This window comes from Scyliorhinus torazame, chromosome 5, assembly GCF_047496885.1.
Source record: "Scyliorhinus torazame isolate Kashiwa2021f chromosome 5, sScyTor2.1, whole genome shotgun sequence".
In the NCBI taxonomy this organism is placed as follows: domain Eukaryota; kingdom Metazoa; phylum Chordata; class Chondrichthyes; order Carcharhiniformes; family Scyliorhinidae; genus Scyliorhinus; species Scyliorhinus torazame.
In genome coordinates this window covers 257,803,208-257,818,693 of record NC_092711.1, presented here as the reverse complement: position 1 = coordinate 257,818,693, position 15,486 = coordinate 257,803,208, and positions in this window count along the sequence as shown.

Below are 15,486 nucleotides of genomic sequence, written 5' to 3'. Positions count from 1 at the left end.
CAGATGTGGAGTCAGACCAGGGGCGTGGAGTCAGACAGGGTGGAGTTGGGCTGGAGAGTGGAATTGGACAATGGGGGGGGGGGCGGGGAATGGGACTTGAGGGGCGGTATCAGAACAGGGCGATTCCCAGAGGTGGAGCTGGACTGGTGTCAGATCAGGGGGGTATCTGAGAAGGCGGAGTTGCAAAAGGGGGTGGAGTCGGAATATGGGGGAGGCCCAGGGTTGCGGAGCCAGAACGGGGAGAGACCCAGTGGGGAGGTGTCGTGGTCGGACCTTGAGGTGGATGACGGAGTTGGACCTCAAGGAGGATGCTGGAGTCGGGGCAGGGAGCAGTGCACGTGGTTGGGATTGGTGTCGGATGCAGAGGAACATGTCAGAAAACTTAGTGATTTTAGTTGCTTTGTCAGATGGTTCTCACCTAACACAATTTCCTGGGAAAGTTCGCCCTTCTGGACAACTGCCAGGCAAACCCTTACTGGGAATGTCCTGGAGGGATTCCCCAGCGTATCATGGGACCTCCCAAAACCAAGGCTGGGGAACCAGGAAGTTATGGGCCAGAGACTAACCACGTAATATCAGTTTGGTGTTGAAATTCCATTTTGCTCTGTGCATATTGACAGAGGAATTGTTACTGCGGTGTTAACACATCGTGCAAGAGCTGTGGCAAGTGCTCAACAAATTGACATCAGAAATCCTATATTTAGAAGATCAGGTAACAAGATTATTTTAGGAAAGAAAAATCACAAATTTCCCTTTTGGGTTCACAAGGTATCTTTGAAGCATTTTTGTTGAATTGCTGAGAAGATAGAACAGTTCAATGAAATAAGATCAATTCTCCTGTTGCCAAGAGCACAGGGACTTTGTTTCCCCAAAACACAAACTACTTTCTCGATCATCAAAATTATTCCTTTCATTTATCAGCCAACAAGCCAATTGTCTTTTGATTATTTTCCAAAGTGTATTAAGCCTTTCCACGTTGAATTTAAAATCTTGCTTTTCAAGCAGCTACCACTCATGAGTCATTATATTTCTCTGAAAGTCCAATAAATGGTTCATTGCTGCAGATCTAAAACACTGCAGTCCTTTGTCCTCACCTATCATAGTAAGTTGGGTTTAACCTTTAATGTCTGCCTTTTGATTTTGAGGTATCCAATCACTGTTGATTAGTACAACTTGGGCACAGCTGTAAAATTTAATGAAATTCTAAACAGGAATAGTTTTTGTAACCTGAAATGTGTTATTTAGAAACTTGAGGCTGGATTTCGAGAAGGAGATGGGAAGTGTGAGTCGGAAAGTTCTCAACACCACAAAACTGCCTCCATTAGGGAGGCATCTTCCCGCTATATTTTTGATCTGGTGAGTCACAGGCAGGACGGACTTGTCAATCAAACAAAACCTGCGGTCCCTTCTGCAGCTGTGTTAACACTGCTGGCTGCTGAGCTAAGGGAATTAGCCATTCCTGGAGTTCAGCCAATAATTCAAAATGAGTCATCTTACAACTGTATCAACAAATGCAGGCTAAACAGAATCACAGAATCCCTACAGTGCAGAAGGAGGCCATTCGGCCCGTTGAGTGCACCACCCTCTGAAAGAGCGCTCTACTCAAGCCCTCCTCCCTGCCCTATCCGAATTACCCCTTAACCTAACCTAGACATCCCTGGACACTAATGGGCAATTTATCATGGCCAATCCACCTAACCTGCACATCTTTGAACTGTGAGAGGAAACCGGAGCACCTGGAGGAAACCCACACAGTCACCCAAGGACGGAATGAACCCAGGTCCCTGGCACTATAGGGCATCAGTGCTAACCACTATGCCACCTTGCCGGCCAACAAATAGATACTTGTTTTCCCAGATAACCTCATCACGAGTGCTTGGCTGAGCTCTAAGAATAGATAATGCACTTATCTCCGCAGGAAATATTGGCACAGCTGCACAGGGGACTGTTGGCTTTGTTTGATTGATATCCTTATTACCTTGTTACCTGACCTTTCTTTGAAAAGTTTTTTCAATGCTTGGTTGTTTGTTTACACAAAGTTAAGAGGTGTAAAGTGGATAACAGCTTTGTGTCATTGATACAATGAAGTGTGAGTGATTGATTGATAAGCTTATGAGACGGCAAGGGGTGTAACGTATTTCAAACAGAATGTTTAATGGTTATTTTTATTTTGGTTTTCGACTCAAGTCTAGGGTTCCTCCCAAGTTCACGACTCTTCTGAGGTGCCGTGAAGCATGTCTGCTGACAGAATAGCAAGGGCAGGGGTGCAATGTGGGAGCCTGCTAGCCACACCCTTATTCTGTACCTGCAAACATTTCTGGAAACAGGAATGGGTGTGAGAATCATGGTCCCACCAACAAATTGAAGCCCAGGTAATACAAAGAATTATGGCAGCTTTGACAAAAGTTGATGGATTGACGGGAAGTATAAAAGTGGTCAATGATTGTTTTTTGCACTGAAGGAAGGTTCATAGTGGAGTTTAAAATTTGCATTTAAAATTCTGCAACCTTTTTACACTGGTTGACTAGTTTTAGGTGAATTACGTTGGGAATCCATTGTTTCTAAAACTTTTCCACCATTGGAGTTAAACTCATTGGTCTGTCGGTATATCCTTCAAACCTTTCAGAATAAGACGTGACTTTTACAATGTTCCAGTAGTCTAGAATCCCTGTAGCTGAGGAGGATTAGAAGATCATGGCCAATTCTTCTGCAATTTGCACCCTTGCTTCCCTTAATATCCTCTAATGCATCCAATCCGGTTCTGATGAATGATCAACTTTAAGTAGAGCCAGCCTTTTTAATACCTTTTCTTCATCAGTTTTTAGCCCATCCAGAGTCTCAACTGTTTCCACATTCATCAGGAATTTGATTGCAACTTCCTTAAAGACAGGTGCAAAATATTCGTTCAGTATTTAACTATGCCATTGCCTCCATGTAGAAATCCTCTTTTTGGTCCCTAAATGGCTTTACATCTCCTTTACCATACCTTTACTCTTTCTGGGCGGGATTTTCCTCCTCCTCCATGGCATAGTCTGCAGTTGTGGCGGGTTGCTCACCATTGACTGGCAGGAGATTTTCTTTTCCCGCCATTGTCAACGGTGTATTCTGTTGAACGCACCCCTCACCGCACCGTCAGTGAGACTGTAAGACCCTGCCAGTGCGAGCAGCCATAAAATCCTACCCTATGGGCAAAATTCTCAGTTTGGAAGACTATGGGCCAGACTCTCCAATTCTGAGGCTAAGCGGGGAGGATCCATGGCGTTTTACGTGGAAAGACTCAGTGCCGCTGTGACTGGTGAAGGACTAGCAGCCGCACCATGTAAAACGCCCGGCTTCCACAAAATAAATAGCTGGAGAATTGGCAGGTCCATGAGCGCGCATGGCGGCGACCTGCAGCAGTCACGCCATACCACCTGCCGGATAGTGCCCCCCTGGACACCTCCTCGCCAGCCCCTGGCCACCCCTCACCAGTCTCCCCAGCCCTCGCGAAAGTTTCCCCGGCCAGCGGCATGACTCCCGCCCGACTGTGACGGCACTGGACACAGTCCGCAGCCGCCACTCCGGGTTCCTGCATGGCTGAGACCACACGTCCCCCGCGCCGTCGTGAACTTGGCCCATCAGTGGCGGAGCATCGGGGGAGGGCCGTGATGATGCTGTTTCGGAGGGGCCGAACCTGTGTAAAACAGGTGCCGCTCCCAATTCTGCCATAAAAATGGATTCCCCTGCCCGATCGCCGGTTATGAAATCGCGGTCGGGAAATGGAGAATCTCGCCCTGTGTTCTCCCGCCAGGGTTGAATTGCACCTGATTTAATTTGCGCCAGGAAACAATTCCCAATCCTTCACTATGCAAATTTATGCATTGTGAAGATTGCGCGGGATTCCTTGGGAATCACCTTTCTGGGGGTTTCTGACAGGGGTTTCTTTTCTAGGGTCTCGGGAGTGGGTCTCTTCATTTAGGGGGTCTCTGGCAGGGCCCCTTTATTTAAGGTGTTTCTGGGAGGTCTCTTTATTTAGGAGGTCGTGGGGGGGTCCTTTTATTTAGGGGGTCTCTGGGGGATCACTTTATTTTGGGAATCTCTGTGGGGGGCATGGGGGGGTCTGGCGGAGATCGGGTGTGTAGGTCTTGCATTGTGGGGGAAGGGGGATGAAGGTGCTGGCTGGATTTTGGGAGCTCCTTGGGCCACCATGAGGTCCACCGTCTCAGTTCCATGCTTGCCAATAGCATTGGTAATCCTCGCCCATGTGATTCCCGGTGCAGAGGACCGGAGAATCACACTGACCTGGGGAATATGGGGCTGGATTCTTCGATTCTGGGGCTATGCCCCCATGCTGGCGGAGGAACAGTGGCATTTTACACCAGACAAACTGGCGCGAAACGGCGACCGATTCCCCATTTTGTTGGGGGCTAGCAGGACAGCAGCATAGACCTGGATACCGATACGCCCCAGAGAATTGTTGGGTCCGTGGCCGCGCACGCGCTCAGCGGTGGCCTGCAGCGGCCGCGCCGTGCAACATGGCAGCGGCTGCTCGCAGACCCAGCCCGCGAAATAGTTCCCGTTTGGCCGGCGTGTCCCGGACCACCCCCCACAGTGCTCCCAGCCCAGAATAATGTCCCGCTCCTGCTTGCGGATCAGCCCTCCCCCGACTGTGGTAGCGCTGGCCTGAGTCCGCAGCTGCCACGCCGAGTGCCCGACGGATGAGGCCATGAGAGATCCACGCCGTCAGAAACTCGGTCAGTTGGAGGCGGAACATCGGGGGGGGGGGACCTCAGGCAATGTCGCTTTGGAGGGGGCAGAACATCAGCGACCAGCCCATGATGCCCACCCACTAAGTGGATGCAAATGGATCTTAATGACCCAATTGCACCCACCCGCAGGCGCGGGTGTGAGCCTTGATTCTGACGCCAACAGGGGGCTGGACCATTGGAAACGGATCAGTGCCTGACCCAGATCCAGTTTTCTTCACTACTGCGGGATTCTCAGCCTCATCGGGAACGCTGCTGCTGGTAGTGCGAGGCAGAGAATGTCGCCATATATGCCTGTTAACTGTCGGTCTCTTTCATACTTGCTCTGCATTTTACTTTCTTCACTTCCCTCTGAACTTTCTATATTTGACTTGCATTGTCAACCTGACATCTATGATCTGCACCTTTCATCTCATTCATATCTCCTTCATCATCCAGAGACACCTGGCTATGTTTGTTCTATTTCTTCCCCTCATGGGAATCTACCAAACCATCTCCACTTTATAGGCATCACATTGGTTTGTTTTGCCTGACAATATTTCATCTTAATTTACCTGGGCCAGATTTGTTCTCACCTCATTGAAATTGGTCCTCTCCCAGTTAATTATTTTTACTCTGGATTACTCCTTTTCTACTGCTAACCTAAATCATATGACACTATGAACTCTGTCTCCTACATGTTCCCCTATTGACAATTGACCTGCTTAACCACATCTTTAATGCTCGTTCCTCATTGGACTGGAAGTGTGCTGATCTAGAAAATTCTCCTGAACATGCTTGCACACTTTTGCACTATTACTAACAGAATAGCTCCATACAAAATATTGTTATTATTGAATCCGAGCTAAGTAGAGCGCATAGTCGATACAGGTTGAGCATACCTTATCCGAAATTCCGAAAACCAAAAAATTCCGAAATCAGCACTCTTTTTCGAGCAACATCGTGACATCATGAGTGTGAAATCCCACAAGGCTCCTGGGCGATGAGCGCGCCGCACATGTGCAGTTCCCAATGTTCCGCACACACACAGTTCCCAACATTCCACACATGCACAGTTTCCAATGCGTACTGGACACGCGCAGTGCCCAACGTTCCGCACATGCGCAGTTCCCAACGTTCCACACATGCACAATTCCCAATGTGCGGCGGACATGCGCAGTTCCCAACACGTGCCGCATATGCACAGTTTCCAATGCGTGCCGCACATGCGCATTATATCCCAATATCCAAAAAATTCCAAATTCCGTTACACACTCGGCCCCAAGCATGTCGGATAAATTTACCTGCAGTATAAATTTATGAACCAGGTTTATTTCAATACAACTCCAATACTCCTTCACTCCCCTAAGGGTCTCCTCCTCCGACCTGCAACCAGGCCGGGGTTTTATACAACTGAGGTTCTCCTTGTTAAGGGGAAGTCCCGCCCCCTTAAAGGGAAAATTTATATTCCAGAGAAATCATGAGAAACTGTATGGTCTAGATACCGGACCTCAATTGGGGTTATAACAGTTATGTATCAGGAAATACATCCCTGCTAGTGAGATATCATGTGATCTGTAGAGATGTCAGCAGTGAGTGTTTGCATGGGCTTCAGTTCCCCACCTTAGACTGTACAAGCAACATCCCTAATAAAACTTTTCATTGTGTTTGTAAGAATCCAGTGTGCGGCCACCTCCAAACCTTTTCTCTTTGCAGCAAACTCAAAGATATAACAAAAGAGAAAACTGGCAATGAGGATTGAGGCAAGAAATCAAATTACTGAACAGAAAAAAATAATCATCAACAAAATAGTTGGAGACGGCGTCAAGAGCAGAGAAGATTCTCGAGACCATTCACACACATTTCGGGCGAAGCAAGCTTCCGATGCTAATATTTTTAAAAAATAACTTTAGTGTACCCAATTCATTTATTCCAATTAAGAGGCAATTTAGCATGGCCAATCCACCTGCCCTGCACATCTTTGGGTTATGGGGGCGAAACCCACGCAAACACAGGGAGAATGTGCAAACTCCACACAGACGGTGACGCAGAGCCGGGATCGAACCTGGGACCTCAGCGCCGTGAGACATCTGATGCTAATATTTTTAAAGGAAAATAAGACACAACCGTGAGTGAAGAAGAATGACAGATCCAAAACTCGCTTGCCGTTGAAGTGGACAGAGTCTTTGTTGCAGTGACCGTGCAAATGGCAAAGCGAAACAAAGCGATACAAAATGATCAGGGGGTTGGATAGGGTGGACAGTGAGAGCCTTCTCCCGCGGATGGATATGGCTGGCACGAGGGGACATAACTTTAAACTGAGGGGTAATAGATATAGGACAGAGGTCAGAGGTAGGTTCTTTACGCAAAGAGTAGTGAGGCCGTGGAATGCCCTACCTGCTACAGTGGTGAACTCGCCAACATTGAGGGCATTTAAAAGTTTATTGGATAAACATATGGATGATAATGGCATAGTGTAGGTTGGATGGCTTTTGTTTTGGTGCAACATCGTGGGCCGAAGGGCCTGTACTGCGCTGTATTGTTCTATGTTCTATGTTCTATGAAACGGACTGTGGGAATGGGGATTCAGAATTCCTCCGACTCTATGCAGACCACTATTCGGGAAAAAGTCAAACCACAGTCAGACAAAAAAAGAACATTCTCAGCTCCATTGTGGATATCGACATCACTTGTGTCATACATCCAAAAGAATTGGATGGGAATAAGTTGGTTGAAGTATCGACCCTAGAAATCAGAATCCAGAATGATGGGAGAAATGGATACCCCGGATGTATTTGATAAACATTGTGAAACTTGGAACTTAAATGGGGAAAGATTCCAATTTTATCTCATAGCGAATCAACACCAGAGCACTGAAAGGTCGCAACTTTTCTCAGTTCGCTAGGGCACAAAACTTTTATGCTGCTACGAAACTTGGCTCATCTAGCAAAACCAGGAGATATGTCCTATATCGAACTAATGAAGATTTTAGAAGGGCATTTCTCACCAAGACCTTTGTTAATTACAGAAAGGTTTCAGTCCCACTGCTATAGTCAGGAAGAAGGTGACAGCATTTTACAATTCATAGCGACTTTAAGAAAGATAGCAAAATACAGCAAGTTTGATGCAATACTTGATGACACTCTTTGTGATAGGCTGGTTTGTGGACTCTTCGGGAAGTTATTCGGAGGCAGCTGCTTGCTGTAAGCAATTTAACTCTCAAAGCTGCTGTTGGAAGTTGCCACATCTATGGAGCTAGCAACAAAATAAGTTTCACAGATAGGGGCTGGAGTGAAGAGTCACAATATGGATACCATAACAAACAAGGCTGCAAGGGGACAACCATGTTGCTGATGTGCACAGGTTGGTCACTCAACGGAGGAATGCTGGAGTAGAGAAAATAAGGGCAAGAACTGTGGCAAAAAGGGCGATATTGTTAAGGCATGTTGGGCTCAGAAAACTTCACCAACAACAAACATCTAAACAGACGAGTCATGTTTATTAAATTAGTAAACGAAGTTCAAACCAACTCAGAAGATGATGTACCCGAGCAACTTAAGGAGCTGAAACTAGGTGTCTTGTTGGTGCAAGACGATCAACAACATTTCCGGGCATTTCCAAAACTTCAAATTAATATGGAAGTGGATAGGGGTGTAGTTGTATCTTGATACCTGAAACAGTTAATAATCAAAAGTTGAAGCATCTGCATTTAAAACCATCATATATGATCCCAAGGACATACACAAGAGAAGTTGTACTATTAAAATGATGCATTGTGATGAAAGTACAAGTAAATGAACAGGCGGGTTTGTCTCTTCACATTGTAATTGGATGTTTTCCTGCTTTATTTGACTGACAAATCTTAAACTCAGCTGGGGTGTAGTAAATCAACTAAAACGCCTAGAGAAATATGAGAAGGTCTCTGGAGGTTTCTCATGTGGGGGGTCTCTGGTGAGGGTCTCTCTTATTGGGGGGTCTCTTTTGGGGTCTCTGTAATGGGGAGTCTCTCTTATGAGGGGGTCTCTGGTGGGGGTCTCTGTAGTGGGGGGTCTCTGGTGGGGGTCACTGAAATGGAGGGTCTCTGGTGGTGGTCTCTTTTATGGGGGGTGTGAAAGTGTACAAACTCAGCAATAGCATGATGGGAAAAATAGCCAACTTATGTAACCAAGTGTGAGACAGCTGTGTCAGCTAAGTGCCAAGATCAGACCCTGACAAACTAGACAAAGCTAAGAATCCACATAATTGTATCATACAAGGCCAGAAGAGGGAAAATAGTGCCTGACCTTATTAAAACCTGATAACAAAGCCACGATCTAGGAATGTCCTAATAACACAACCTCCTCATGACGTCGGTCCATCTGCGTCAAAGCATCATGAGGGCAGAGGTAAAAACAAAATAGGACCACGTCTTAAACCCTCTAAAGACAAAATACTGCAAATAAGCCGAGTCAGAGTCTTTCCATGACAACATGTTTGATCAGAAGTTATGACTGTATTGACATTTTTGAACAAGGTCTGTTTTTGTAAAATGATACAGCTTTTGTATAAATATTGAATGTTTTCTCCATGTCTTTGCGGGCTTGAGAAAGAATGAGCAGGTTTACCATAACAGCTCTCTCTCTCTCTAACCTGTAGCCATCTGCATGCAGACTTTGGTCAATAAAGACGAAGTTAGTTTTATCGAAACCAAGGTGTAAAGTTGTTTTTTTCACAGTCTTGAAGTAGGAAAGATTTTAAAAGACGACAGGGGTCTTCGTTGGGGGTCTCTGTAATGGGGGTCTCTGGTGAGAGTCTCTTTTATGGGGGTCTCTCTTATAGGGGGTCTCTGGTGGGGGTTTCTGTAATGGGAGTCTCTGATGGGAGTGTCTCTTATGGGGAGTCTCTGGTGGGGATTTCTGTAACGGGAGTCTCTGATGGGAGTATCTCTTATGGGGGGTCTCTGGTAAGGGGATCGGGTCACTATCATACTATGGAGGGGGTGATCCAGCAAATCCAGTGGTGGGAGTGATGGCTGAATTGAATAGTGAGGGGCAGTTCCTGGACCTCGCTATCAGGCTGACACTCAAAATGGTGGCCCAATAGCAGAAATTGCGAGGGAATCCCTTGCAATCCCTGAAATGCATGAATTTGCATGGTAAGGAATAGTGAAACATCTCTGGATTTTCACTCACAGCACAAGCGCAAATCAGGGGTGATTCATCTCTGGTGGGAGAACATAGGGCGAGATTCTCCGTTTGGAAGACTATGAGCAGGATTCTCGTAGCCCGACGCCGAAATCATGTTTGGTAATTGGGCAGAGAATGGGCTCCGATGTTGAAATTGGGGCTGGCGCAGGTTTGACGGCCGCTCCTCCAAAATGGCATCATTGTGATGTGTGCCACGAGCAGTCGCAATGCCGTTGGCGCCTCATTGACCGGCCCACCCACGATGCTCCTGCCCCGACGTTGTGGGATACCTGTGGTCCCAATGTTCGTGAACCTTGGAAGGGTGGAGCTGTGGACCTTGGGTAGGGTGCTCTTTCCAAGAGCCGGTGCAGACTCGATGGGCCGAATGGCCTCCTTCTGCACTGTAAATTCTATGATTCTATGAACCTGGCATGCCGGCTGCAGACTGTGTACAGTGCCGCCACACTTGGCTGGGATCCGTGCCACTGGCGGGGTAGGGGAGGGGGCTTCTGCGAGGGCTGGGGGGACTGGTGGAGGCTACGGATTTGTGGGTGGCGGGTTGGGCCCGTGCATGGCCAGCGCCATGTTATATGGCGCAAACGCTGCAGGTCATCAGTCATGCGCATGCGTGGCCCGGGACCCGGCCAGTCTCCGGCCATTTCCGTCACGAGAGGTGGGGGTTTCAGTCAGTGCCAGTGCTAGCCCCTCAGTGAGGGTTGCATGCCGATTTTTCGGTTGTAAAAGATCACACATGCTCTGCTGGCGCTAGCACTTAGCCGGTGATACCGTGAATCCAGCCCTATGTTCCCCCACCGGAGCTGAATTGCAACTGATTTGCATTCCTGCTGGGAGGGCCGATTAGGAAGAAATTCCCAATCCTTCGCCATGCAAATTTATGCATGGTAAGTATCGTGAAGGATTCCTGTGGGAATCCTGTTATCGGGACACCAGTTTGAGCGGGCGGCCTGATAGTGAGTTCCTGCGGCTGGCCAACCCGCATTGCAATTCAGCCCCCCTCCCATGCATTGCAATTCAGCTCCTCACCCTCAGATCTTCTGGGTCCCCCCTTCTCCCAAATATGGAGGTGACCCGACACCCCCCCCCCCCCCCCCACCACAGAGCCCCCCCTTAAATAAGGAGACCACCCCGGAGACCCTCTAAATAATGGAACCCCTCATAGACCCCCCCCCCACCCCCCGAGACCCCCTAAATAAGGAGACCACCCCATAAAAATGACCCTGGTCTGAAAGTCCCGTCAGGCAATAGACACCTGTCAGGCAGCTAGAGAGAAGCCCGGACACAGGCAATGAAAAGTATTACTCACCTAGGCAGATACCTGCTGGCTCAGACAGAGGAAGCACCACATGTCAATTCCTGGAAAGAGAAACCAGTTAAATCCCTCAGATCCTTGAGCTGTAAGTCATTCATTCATTTCCCTTACTAGGCTGTGATTGACAGCTTTCACACACAGCTGTCAGCCTTGCTTCATTCATCTTCCTTCACGGTTGATTAACACTGAAGTGCTCTAACCACAATGTTTATAAACATAAATCACTTCAAAGAGAGTTAAATGCTATCACTTTCCTGCTGACCACTTCAAAATCACTCAAGCATGAAGGGGTTGTTGTGGGGAGGGTGATTCGAAAACACTTAAACCTCCTCATATCTTTGATCTGTAAGCCTTTCATTCATATAAATCATAGCTAGATGTTTATAAACATTGTCATTATTTTCACAGCTAGGTACTTCAAAGTCCACAGCTATGATCACTGCTCCTGGACCACATCAAAGACAGTTAAGTGCTTTCTTCAGAGAAATATAGGAAGAGAGAGCACTGAAAGCACTTCACTGGTTAGTTTCACAGTTGGGTACTCCAAAGTCAGTCAAGCAGGAAGGCAGACGAACTAAACAATGCAGACAGCTGGCTGTGTGTGGAAGCTGTCAATCACAGCCTATTGAAAGCAATTTCACAGAGATATGAATTAAAGGCTTGCAGATTAAAGATTTGAGGGGGTTTAACCCCAGCTGACAGGTTTTCTCTTTCCAGGAATTGATAGATGGTGCTTCCTCTGCCTCTGTCTGGACTACTCTCTAGTTTCCAGGCAGGGGTCTCTCTAATAGGGTGGTGGATTCCATTGTGGAGGTCCCTCTAATTTTGGGCTCTCTGGTGTGAATCTCTCTAACTGGGGGGTTTCTGGAGTGGGGCGGGGGTGGGAGGTCCGGTTGGGGTGGGTTGTCAGTTTTGCATTGTGAAGGGGGAGGATGGCCCTCCAAGGGACTTTGGGGGTTAACTATCTCAAAGAGTCACCCCGTTGGCCCACCACGAGGTCCACCACATCAGGTACATACTTGCCAAGACCTGCACCAATTACCACCCACGTGGTTCCTGGCACAGAGGACCCGAGAATCACGCAGGCCAGAGAATATGGTGCCCGGCCCAATAATAGGATGCAAATGTGTCTTAATGACTCATTTGCATACTCCCGCTGGCATGGGGAATGAACCTCCATCCCGCCGCCAGTGGGGGAATGGAGCATCGGAATGGCAGTGGCCCCGTTTCTTTGCCAGTGCTGGATTCTCTGCCCGATCGCAAATCACCCTTCCAGCATCACGAAATGTAGACTCCTGCTCCCGATGTCTTTAGTTTGATCCTGACAATACAACTGCTGAACTACTATCCAATTCCCAACCCCCTCCTTTCCAACTCGACCCACTCACACACGCACTCACAAAAACACACAGTCAGACAACATAGAGGAAAAGGAGAGAGACAAAAGAGAAACAGAAAAGAAAGCGCAGCTTCTTACTTCGAGGTCTTCTGCTGAGTTCTCTCCACAAAACCCCACCTGGCAGGAACCAATTGCTGTCTGTTGCCAGACAGAACACTGTCCTGGCCAACCCATTGTCCGCCAGACAACCAATCAAACTAATCCCTCCAATCTGCTGGGTTTCAGAAAGTCTGGGATTTCTTACAAAACTTGAGGATATAGTGTTCCAGTTGTCACGCTATTTGAAACATTGAATTCTATACTGCCTCTGCTCGACTTAAAGGTATATCTCAATTAATGATCCCAGAACCAAAAACAAACAATAAAGATAAAATAAAAGAAATGGGAACAAAGGGAAATTAAAAGGAAGGACTCTTACATATAGCATCATAATTCATGCTACTTCCTCCTCAGAATCTCTGTCACAAACACTTCCAGCACCTGCTCCAGCCAGAATGCACCTCCCCTTTAAGTGATGCAGGTTAGCTTTAAGTGGTGCTTGTCTCTCACGTGTTTGGACCTCCTGCTGAGGCTTTCAGCCGCTCAACATGATATTTAGTGCCCGCTGCATAAAGCAAACATACAAATGAGTAGGCAGCACATGTTTGTATGCAGCCTGCATCAGAAGGAACAGGTATGTTAATCGCACATCTGGATCAACTTCATTTTCGGGGACTCTTGAATTTTTCCCCAGTGCGTTTCACAAAAAGTCACAAATTGCACTACTTGAACTTACACAGTAATGCAAGCTCATGATTCCCAGGATCATAAACCATACAGGCCTTCTAATTTTATTGTTATTTTAAAACATCCTCAAAATCTCTGTTTGGGTAACTTCTGCTTTGTGGTATATCCAATATCTTGCATGTTATGAGCATTCAGTACCTCCATTAAACCTACTGAAAGTGGTTCATAATCTTCTCCATAACATTAAGGAAAAATCAATATCTTCAATATAATTCACTGAGGAGAGTTCAATATTGGTTATTTTCTCTTTGCTCACTCGCCTCATAATTGGAAAGATTTGTTTTTCCTGATGAATCCAGCTGTTTGGCTGCATGAGTGTTTCTTTAACTAATTGCCTTCTGCGACCTTTTAGGAAAATTTCAGTTTAAGGGTCAACATGTAAAACATCAACAACTTTTATTTATTTTAGCTCTTCGCAACAAATCCAAAACAGGAAGGGTCATTTCACTGACTCAGCTTCTTATAAATGAGCTAAAATCTAATCATGCAATGTATTGATCTGACAAAGTCAGGCTACGTGCACCGCCTTGAATTCATGAGAAGAAGCTTAATTTAACCCTTTGGTTGCAGGATTGCTGTTCGAAACACAATGCAACTGGATTAAAATTTAAAATTTTCAGAAATGTAACAAATATTTGGCAGGGTATTACTTCTGGGGTCAGGAAACCAACATGAGGGTAGTCTCCAAGACCGAACCCAGGAGGAGGCTGAGGCAGTTACCGATTTTGACAGAGATAAGCTACTAATTTGCTGGAGGACAGGCTGGGTGGTCCATTGGTGGCCAACACGGGTTAGAATGGAGGTGGGACTGAGCGAGTCCAGACCTGATTAAGCAGACCATAGCAGCAAATGCCATCACTGCCATTCAACCTCAAATTTGCAAGTAACAAGTACCAGCAATCAAGAAGCGAGGCAGAGGGCTTGCGACCCAGGCCAGGGCTGCTCTACATTGTTTTGTCAGATGCCAACACAGAGGTCCTCATTGGGGAGGAAGGATGTCCTCTTTCCATAGGGTGGAATGAGAAGGCAGCTTCTCCAAGTAAGTAGGTCAGGATAGATGTGCTGAGGTGCTTGACAACACGAACAGACAAAGTGTAGTCAGGAAAAATTGGGTCCAGGAACTTTCTTTGCTCAGGTAAGAGGAGTACAATGCCAGACCCACATGACAGGCCTCTCAATATTCAATCGCCAGCCAATACTCCAGCTGAGGAGCAAATGAACATGTGTCTAACATGTGCCCAGTGTACTTACTGACCTCTTAACAACGTTCAGAACCATTCTGCTGTGGAGGAACTTCCAGCACTGAAACATGGTGCTTCTTATTTCAATGAGCTGCTGGCATTTGCCATAGAGACCAACAGTGACCAATCCATCTCTTTATTGTCCCTGTAGGAGGAAAGGACACATAATGCCTGTGAGAGCGCAGACCAGAGGAGGAGGTGTGTCCACTCTACATATCATCGCTGTTATGGAGGAAGGAGAAAAGGTGCTTGCCAGAATGACTAGCCATTAGCAAGCTGAAATGACGCGTTGAGCATCCCAAGTGGAAATGGTGAATAAGATATTGTAATGTATAGGTGAAGGGGGTGGAGTGAACTTCATCCTATCCAGCAGCATGCCAAGGATGCAGCACTGCAGAGCTTTCTGTTCTGAGCGTACTGAATGCTCTAGTTCTCATGGTCTCTTCTTGTCTCTCCCACAAGTTCTGGTGTCGAGGGTAAGTACAGATTCGGGTGCCCTCACCAGAGCAATTGCTGGCATCAGAAACATCAGAACATACACATCACATCTTAAAAGTGCATCCTTCATCAACTCAGATAGAGTGACCACAGGGTGTGTCCAAGTGCACTTAGACTGGGTGGTTCTGGGTGATGAGCATATCATGAGTCAACAGGAGGAGGTGAAAGAGGCAGGAGCAATTTTGGACAGTCCCCCTCAGAGGATGGAGGACAGATACAACTCTGCTCAGCTGAGCACAGTTGCAGGCCTTCGAAGTCATAAGAAAGGATGCTCTATTAAGACCAGTAGCAACAGATGTGCTCCCATATATCTGAGTTCTCTGAGGCAGTGCAGAGCCATGGT